This window comes from Macrobrachium nipponense, chromosome 1 (assembly GCF_015104395.2).
Source record: "Macrobrachium nipponense isolate FS-2020 chromosome 1, ASM1510439v2, whole genome shotgun sequence".
In the NCBI taxonomy this organism is placed as follows: Eukaryota; Metazoa; Arthropoda; class Malacostraca; order Decapoda; family Palaemonidae; genus Macrobrachium; species Macrobrachium nipponense.
The window spans coordinates 128,372,908-128,381,648 of NC_087200.1; the positions used below are offsets into that span (position 1 = coordinate 128,372,908).

An 8,741-nucleotide genomic window follows, 5' to 3' on the forward strand; every position below is an offset into this window, starting at 1 on the left:
TATACAAGAGAATTTGAATTCACAGCGACATTTTATCACTAAATTATTCAATTTTAAAGAGATAAGATATGTTTGGATGTTTTGTTTTTTTAGAAATAAAATATGATTCCGATATTCTAATTCTATTTCGGCAAATAAGAGCCAATTATACTTTCAGTGTTTTTGAAAATTCTGTTGACGCTTTTAAGGAAAAGCAACCACTCGATTTCATGATACGGGAATGTTAGAAATTTTCTAGGCGTTTTAGGTTGTGTTTTATTTCAACCCAGGTCTGTAATGGTCATGCCAATACATCCAAGAATAATCGTAAAAATAATACTTTACTTTACCACAAAAATGTCAGTTTCCGTTTTCTATTAAAGGCAAAGAACACAGACCTGTCCTTAGTACGGAAAACATTCGCCATTTTATGTACTTCATGTTGTTTATTTTGCCAAGGGTTTGTTTCAAGTTTGAGTTTGACATACTGCGGAAAGAGTTGCAGAAGGGCTTGAATTTGAAAGATAAACAGAGCAGCAATAGCTAAATCGACATTTCTTACTACTATGTGAGTATTGTGAAGGGGTAGGCTAGTTGTAGTTAGTCCTTTATTGTAGACCCTTGCTAGTCAAGGCTAAAGTGAGGTGACTTGTACCGAAATGTGTACTACCTAGTAGGTACCTATATACCTACTTTAATTGACTACCGAGTACTACCCTAGCTAGTACCTAGCCTAGGCTACTTACCTACTAGGGTAGTTAGGTAGCTGAATACGAATGTAGGTAATACCGTAGATCTAGGGTACTTAGTATCCGCGGCGGCCTAGACTATGGTAGTTGCGGTTTTTCTATGCAGTTTTACCTACTGAACAAGAATTTTAAGTAATATTTATTCAGACGACTGTAATTAACCCCCCCAGGGGCCAGTACTAATCACGGCGAAATACATTGGACAGCCCCCAATCCCTAGTGGATGTTGTATCTGCAGTAACGTTCCTTGCAGTCTGCTTCTGTAGAAATACCGTAATTTTTTCTAGGATAGGGCCCTAGAGGCTTAGGTTTGTACGTTAATTTACATCAAATTGTACCTTAGTAGGATAAACAATCAAGTGGACTACCTAGTATGAAGATGTTTTACTGCTGGATTATCGCCGTAGTGTGACGCAATCGTTTTCGGTCCATGGGCCTCTGTCTGTTTTCGCACCATAAGAAATTATGGGGCCGAATTTGCAATGACCAGAAAGTCGTTAAAAGAGGACAGTTAGCATTGAGGGGCATAGGCTATGTTTTGACTGAGAAAAATACAAATTTATTCAATAGCTAGCTTGTAAAAAATACTTGGTTATAAAAACTTGATTGACAACTAAGCAGCAATGTCTACTATGGGTTTCAGAGACAGTGCAAGCACGTTTTTTGGGCAATACTATTTCTGTAACGAACACTCGTAACAGACGACGATTTATTTTGCTATAGTGCATTACACCCAGTGCCGTAATTTATAAGGGTATCGTGAATCACTAATCGTAAAGAATAACGACATTGTCCTTGTACAAGAGACAAAACTCCATTATGCAGAAATGGGATACGAACACGTGTATAAAGCTCCACCTACCCTCTCCCCACCCCCCCCCCTCCCCCCCCCCCTCCACCGCCATCCCTTTTCTTCTTCGTTCCTCCCGCCTTCCTTTCTCTCTCTCTCTCTCTTCTCTCTCTCTCTCTCTCTCTCTCTGTTGCCATTCGTATGTGTTGACCCTCCAAACTGGGTATAAGACTACACACAAAACGTTGAAATTGGTGAAATTAGGCTATGTATTGGAAGTATATATACATAAGTAAAGCAATTTTATCATTATTGCATTACTATGACAACTAGATTTCATGTATGACACTTACCTGGCAGGTATATATATAGCTATATTCTCTGTTCGCACTGGCAGAATTTTCAAAACTCGCGGCAACCGCTAGATCACTGGTAGTTCAGGTGATCGCCCCAACCACCGCTCCCGTGGCGCTGGTGCTCGGAATCATTCCCATTTTCGTCAGATTTTTTTCTGCCACTGAACCGGCAAACATCGTTGTTGGTTCCCTGCTAGAATTCGAAACTCGTTAGCTGACTTTCGCTGTACTTGGATGGTTTATTGGGTATCGTATTGGAAAGTTGGATGGCAATCGCGATTGGAAGTTATTATAATGTCTGATTCTGGTATAGTATTTCGAGTGTGTATGAAAGAAGGGTGCAAGGTGAGACTACCGAAAGCTTCGGTAGACCCTCACACAGTATGTAAGAAGTGTAGAGAGGTTTTTGTGTACTTGGGACAATAGATGTAATGAGTGTGAAAGTTTAAATGAGAAAGAATGGAAGACTTTCACCAAATATGTTGAGAGACTTGAAAAGGATAGAGTAAGAAGATCGGTGTCTCGGAGTGAGAGGTCAGGTTCTTCTAGTAAGGCCTTGAATAATTCTGTTAGTTTTCTCTTCTTCCCAAGTAGAAGTTGTTAATCCTTCTCCTCAGGTCTCTCCTGCGCCCGCTGCTGTTTCTGAGGATACTAATATTGTGAAAGTGTTTGCCGCCTTGCGTCAAATGGGCGATCAGATTCAGCGTCTTACAGACAAAGTGGGTACGATTGAAAGTGTCAGTGTAGTGGAGGTGGGGGCGGCTGATCGTCTCACTCGTGCTCCTAGACCTAGACCTCTGCCAAGCTCCAGACCCAAGGGAGAAGGCATGTCGACAGTCGAAGGGAGGCGAGAGGGGTTTCCCTTACGATCAGTCGTCCCTTCAGGCAGTCCTGTTGCGTCCCAGGCTGCAGCAGTGCGCCATAGAAAAGGCGACACTGGGAAGTGTCTTTCCTCGACAGATAGTGCTGCGTCAGCAGGTATGGACGTTATGCGGAAGTTTCGCGTCCTCTGAAGAGGACGCATAGACCTACGTCTTCTCAAGATGAGCGTTACCCGCAAGAACGTGGAGTAGTCCCGAGATTTTCTCTTCTAGTGATGAGGAAGAGGTGGTTCCGATTAAAAGGAGGAGATCCTTTAAGTCAAGACAAGACGCCAAGACCTCATGGTGTACGACGGTTCTCGGGATAGGAGCTCTCCTTCGGAATACGGAGCAGTCTCTCCGATATCTTCCCCTTATCGTAGAACTCAAGATCGAGTTTCTCGTGTTGATGATCCTTCTCATCTTTGTTCTCCGCTTGCTCAGACTTCACGCCAGGAAGCAGAGACTAGGAACTTCCTTGAAGAGATGCAAGGAAGGTTAGCCGATTTGTTAATCGTGGGAACATCGGAACTTTCCTCCTACAGGCGTAAGGACGCATCTCTCCCAGTCAAGTCGTCTAAGAGGACGCATGATGGTTGGCCGCCTTCTCGTCAGGCTTCGGAGTCTCGGGTAGACGCAGTTACGGGAGCAGACGCAGGACGCAAGTTAGAGAACAGGAAGCAGGACGCAAGTTTTCGGAGCAGGACGCAGACGCAAGCTTCCGGAACAGGACGCAGGACGAACCTCGGAGCTCAGAAGGACGCAGGACGCAGGCGGCAGGAGCAGGTTTCTTCACGCGAGGTTGGAGAAGTTTTTCTGCAGCAAGACCTGGGTTTACAGGATGTGTCTTCGGCAGAAGAGGAAATAGAAGACTTAGAATCTGAGGAGAAAAAGAAGATGAAGCACCTTCTTCAGATTATAAGAAAATTGACGAATTGCCTTCTTTCACTTTTTGGAGGGGATTTCAGCCTGCAGCTCCGACATCACCCCTTTCTCATTCTCCAAGAATAAAACTCCGAAGAAGTCCTCGTTTTTGAAGATGAAGTTTTCGATTACGGCTAAGAAGGCTCTTCAAAGAATTGATACGTGGTTGAAGGAAAAGAGGGAAGCGGCAAGACGTGTTCTCTTTCCCTCCTGCCAATTGGCATCGAAGTCCGGAATTTGGTATGCGACAGGGGAAAATCTCGGCCTGGGAGTGCCTGCCTCCTCCCAGGGGGATTTTTCCAACATTGTGGACAGTTCCCGCAGACATGCCTTGAATTCGGCCAAAGTGTGGTGGTCTCCATCAGAATTAGATCATCTCTTGAAAGGGATTTTCCGGACCTTCGAGGTTTTTAATTTTCTGGATTGGTCCTTGGGAGCTCTGGGACGAACAGTGGAAGATATGAAGCAACGGCTTCTCAACTCCCAAGCAGTATTATGTCCTGCATGGACAAAGCCTTAAGGGATGGAGCGAATGAATTGGCATCTCTTTTCACCGCAGGAGTTTTAAAGAAAAGGTCACTCCTATGCTCTTTTGCTGCTAAGGCGTTTCTAACGCCCGAAATCCGAATTGCTTTTTTCCCCACTTTCGGAGCATTGTTTCCTGCGGATATTATCAAGGATATTTCGCTTTCCCTAACTCAGAAGGCGACGCAGGATCTGTTTAACTTCCTCGGTAAGGAAATTTTTTTACCCAACAAGGTAGTTAAGAAGACTCCTAAGGAATCAAGGCAAGCTAGTCACCCTTTCGAGGCAAGTCCTTTTCTCGTCCGGCCTTCAGAGCAAGAAGAGCTCCGTCCAAGAGGGGTTCGAAACCCAGTACTAAACAATGAACAGCAAGTCCTTCAGACATCAGTAGGTGCCAGACTCCAAAGAAGTTTTAGATTTGGCAAAGAAAAGGAGCAGATCCTTGGGTAATCAAGGTGGCCAAAGAAGGTTACAAGATCCCTTTTCTAAAGAGACCGCCTCTTGCGACATCGCCAAGATAGCTGGGAGCTCACTACAGCGATCCAGGGAAACAAGAAGCACTACAAGAACAAGTTCTTTCTATGCTCAAGAAAGGAGCAATAGAACCTGTTCTGGATACTTATCTCCGGGATTTTACAACCGGCTGTTTTTAGTAGCAAAATCCTCGGGGGGATGGAGACCAGTACTGGACGTAAGTCAACTCAATTTATTTGTGGAGAAACAAAATTTTACGATGGAGACGACCGATTCAGTACTGGCAGCGGTACGTCCAGGGGACTGGATGGTCACCCTGGACCTTCAAGACGCATATTTTCATATCCCATTCATGCAAGATACAGGAAGTACCTGAGATTTGTGATCCAGAACAGGGTTTTTTCAGTCAAAGCCCTCTGTTTTGGACTGTGCACAGCCCCACAAGTTTTTACAAGAGTGATGGCGAGCGTGGCGAAGTGGCTACACATTCTAGGAATAAGAGTGTCTCTATACCTGGACGATTGGCTCATAAGAGCCCAATCAAGAAAGCAATGTCTGGAGGACTTAGAAATGACGTTAACATTAACGAAAGGAGCGGACCTGTTGAGCAGGGAAGGTCAACTTCTATCAACAGAATGGACGCTTCATTTAGAAGTATGCCAGAGTCTGTGGAAATTATGGGGGTCGCCCAGTGGTAGACTTGTTGCGACAGCAATGACGAAGAGATTGACGACGTATTGCTCTCCAGTCCCAGACCGTCAAGCAGTCGCAGTAGACGCCTTTCTTCTAGATTGGACGGGGCTAGACGTCTACGCCTTTCCCCCGTTCAAGATATTAGGGAAGGTTTATTTTGAAGAAATTCAGGGAGAGTCAAGGGACAAGAATGGACTCTATAGCTCCATACTGGCCGGCCCGAGATTGTTCAGAGGTACTGGAATGGACAATAGATGTACCAAGGACACTTCCAGCAAGAGTAGATCTACTCAAACAGCCTCACTTCAACAGGTACCACAAGAACACCCTCGCTCTGGGTCTGACTGCGTTCAGACTATCGAAAGACTGTCAGAGCGAGGGGGTTTTCTAGAGAGGCGGCCAGAGCGGTGGCCGGAGCTAGAAGAGCCTCTACTATTAAGTTGTACCAGGCGAAGTGGGGAATCTTTCGCAAGTGGTGCAAGAGTCGGAAGATTCGTCATCCAGTACCTCTGTGACCCAAATTGCCGACTTCCTTTTATACTTAAAGAAGGAAATAAAATTGTCAACACAGACGATTAAAGGGTATCGGAGTATGTTGGCTTCTGTATTTAGACATAGAGGTCTAGATATTACAAATAATCTAGATCTGAGAGACCTCATAAGGTCCTTTGCAACAAGGAAGGAGACCCAATACAGAGCGCCTTCCTGGAATCTCGATGTGGTCCTGAAGTTTTTAGGAACTAGTAAGTTTGAACCGATGGATCAAGCTTCGTTGAGAGATATCACAAAAAAAGACCATCTTTTTGGTGGCATTGGCCACAGCTAAAAGGGTGAGTGAGCTGCAAGCAATTAACAAACATATTGGTTGGAAACATGACAAAGCGGTTGCTCTTTTCAGGAGGGGTTCTTAGCCAAGAACGAGAATCCAGCTCATCCATGGCCAAGGGTCATTTGAAATTATGGGTCTTTCAGATCTAGTAGGACAGGAACAAGAGATAGTTCTTCTGTCCAGTAAGGGCATTGCGCTATTATTTGGATAAAACCAGTAGATTAGAGGAACTTCAGAATCACTGTGGTGCTCTGTGAAGGACCCTAGCAGAGCAATGACCAAAAATGCTATTGCCTTTTTCCTTAGGGAACTAATTAAAGAATCTCATATGTTATGCCAAGAAGAAAATTTCGGCATCCTTAAGGTTAAGGCACACGAAGTGAGAGCAGTAGCTACTTCGTTGGCGTTTAAAAAGAATATGGCCCTCAAAGATATCATTGAAACGACGTTTTGGAGGACTAATTCAGTGTTTGCAAGTCATTACCTTAGAAACGTCAAAACAACGTTTGACAATTGTCAAACGTTGGGTCCATATGTATCCTCAGGAGCAGTATTGGGCAAAGGATTTTCCCACCCCATAACTTACTAACATGCTAGGTAGTTTTATGAGTGGTGTTGTTTTTACGGTTGTCTGAGAGGGTGATTTTTCCTCTGCAGTCTGTGAAGTAGTAGTGTTAGGTTAGTGTTGTGTGTGGTTCAGGTGGTCTAACTTATCCTAGCATGAATGCCCGTGGTAAGAGAGGGCTAGGGTTTCCTGTCAACAAATTGTTGGTCCCGTCCAGTTTGTCAGACCCTTGTATTTAGCTTCATCAACTAATAGGTCACGTCCTAGTTGGAAGCTACTAAGGCTTAGCAGGCTAAAGAGGCAGGAATGCTGAAGTCAGCTACCTTAGCAGTAGGAATCTAAGAGTATTTTTAAATTTTAAATTTTTAAAACTCTTACAATGTTGCTGTCTTGACCCACCTCCAAATGTGTCAATCAGCTATATATATACCTGCCAGGTAAGTGTCATACATGAAAATGATGTTATTATGATATAACAAAGTTTCATGTATACTTACCTGGCAGGTATATATAATTATCCCAACCCACCTCCCTCAGAGACAGGGTTCAGAGAGAAAAATCGACGAAAATGGGAATGATTCCGAGCACCAGCGCCACGGGAGCGGGGTGGCGATCACCTGAACTACCAGTGATCTAGCGGTTGCCGCGAGTGTTTTGAAAATTCTGCCAGTGCGAACAGAGAATATAGCTATATATATAACCATGCCAGGTTAAGTATACATGAAACTTTGTTATATCATAATAACATCATATTCATGGAAACAGTTTATAATAATGGAACGGCGTATGTGTGAAGCCTCCACTAATGTGGCAACGATGATTTTGCCATTCTTAGCATGCAAACATTAAAGCATGCAAACATTAAAGGTTACATTTTTTATTTCGGCATACGATTATTAAAGAAATTCAAAATACTAATAAAGACTGAAATCAATGAAAAGTGCTAGCAAAAAAAAAAAAAAAAAAAAAAAAAAAAACGTAGTCGTTTCCTCTGCACTTTTCCGTATTCGTTCCTCTATGGTTTTTCGGCAGCCAGATGTATGAAACGTTAGAAACATTTGATTTTATCTACTTTAGAAATATCTGTAATTTTTCGGGGTAATTTTGGTTGCAAAATAGAGGGATAATATACATGAATTAAATCAAAACATTTTTAATAACAAAGTAAATTTAAACTAAATACGAGTAAAGTAAACAGTTTTAGGGAATAAAACTTTGCAGTTTCGTCGTCTGCTGTTCGTAATTGTGTTATGGCGCGCGCGCTTAGAAACCAGGAACAGCAACGGGTTTAAAGTGCAATGTGGAGTGAACTGAGACCAAAATGTGTATAATAACAATCAAATAAGCAACTGTGGAGTTTCATTGTGATGGCAGTAAGGATAAAAACCACCGATTACAAGGTAAAGAAAATGAATTCAGTTCAAACCATAACCCCGGAATAACAGTTTCATACTTTGTTCCGACACGGCATACAAACCTTCGGTCCTTTTACAATAGGAAGGTACTAGCGGCAGCTGGATAGGTCGTAAGCTTTCGAACAAGGGTTCGGTAGTTAAACTGCTTGTCCGACAGGCGCGCGCGCGCGACTGGGAGGTAAACAAATACTTTTACTTTTGCTTTCGGCCTCACAGCGAGTGACGTGTGTGTTTTCGCGCTCTCTGCCCGCTTCTCGTCGTTTGCTTTCTTAAGTATTTGGTTGTGTTGTGTATGAAAGAGTTCATTGTAAGTACAATCATTCTCTCTTTTCATATTAATTCAACTAAATTTGTTAATGATGGAATCTCCTCGCCTCGCTACCCCACGGAGACTATGCCCGGGTACCGAGGGCGTAAATGCGGGAAGTTCCGCTCTTTCCCGAGATAGACCCTCATATTTTGTGTGCTCGGTGTCGGGGGCGCGAATGCACCCGAGCCGAGCCTTGTGATGTTTGTAATGATTGGTCGGAGGCGCAGTGGACTTTGTATGAGGGCAGGAAGAAGCGAGGCCTGCAAAGGAGT

General features: G+C 43.6%; 1 protein-coding gene across 1 annotated transcript in view; it reads left to right on the plus strand.

Moving 5' to 3' along the window:
- The first annotated feature begins 254 nt into the window (after window positions 1-254).
- The window catches only part of LOC135219624 (uncharacterized), a 94,456-nt gene continuing 85,969 nt past the window's right edge, over window positions 255-8,741 (plus strand). The window contains exon 1 of the mRNA XM_064256541.1: window positions 255-547. The gene's annotated coding sequence lies outside the window, so the exon portion shown is untranslated. The remainder of the gene's footprint in view (window positions 548-8,741) is intronic.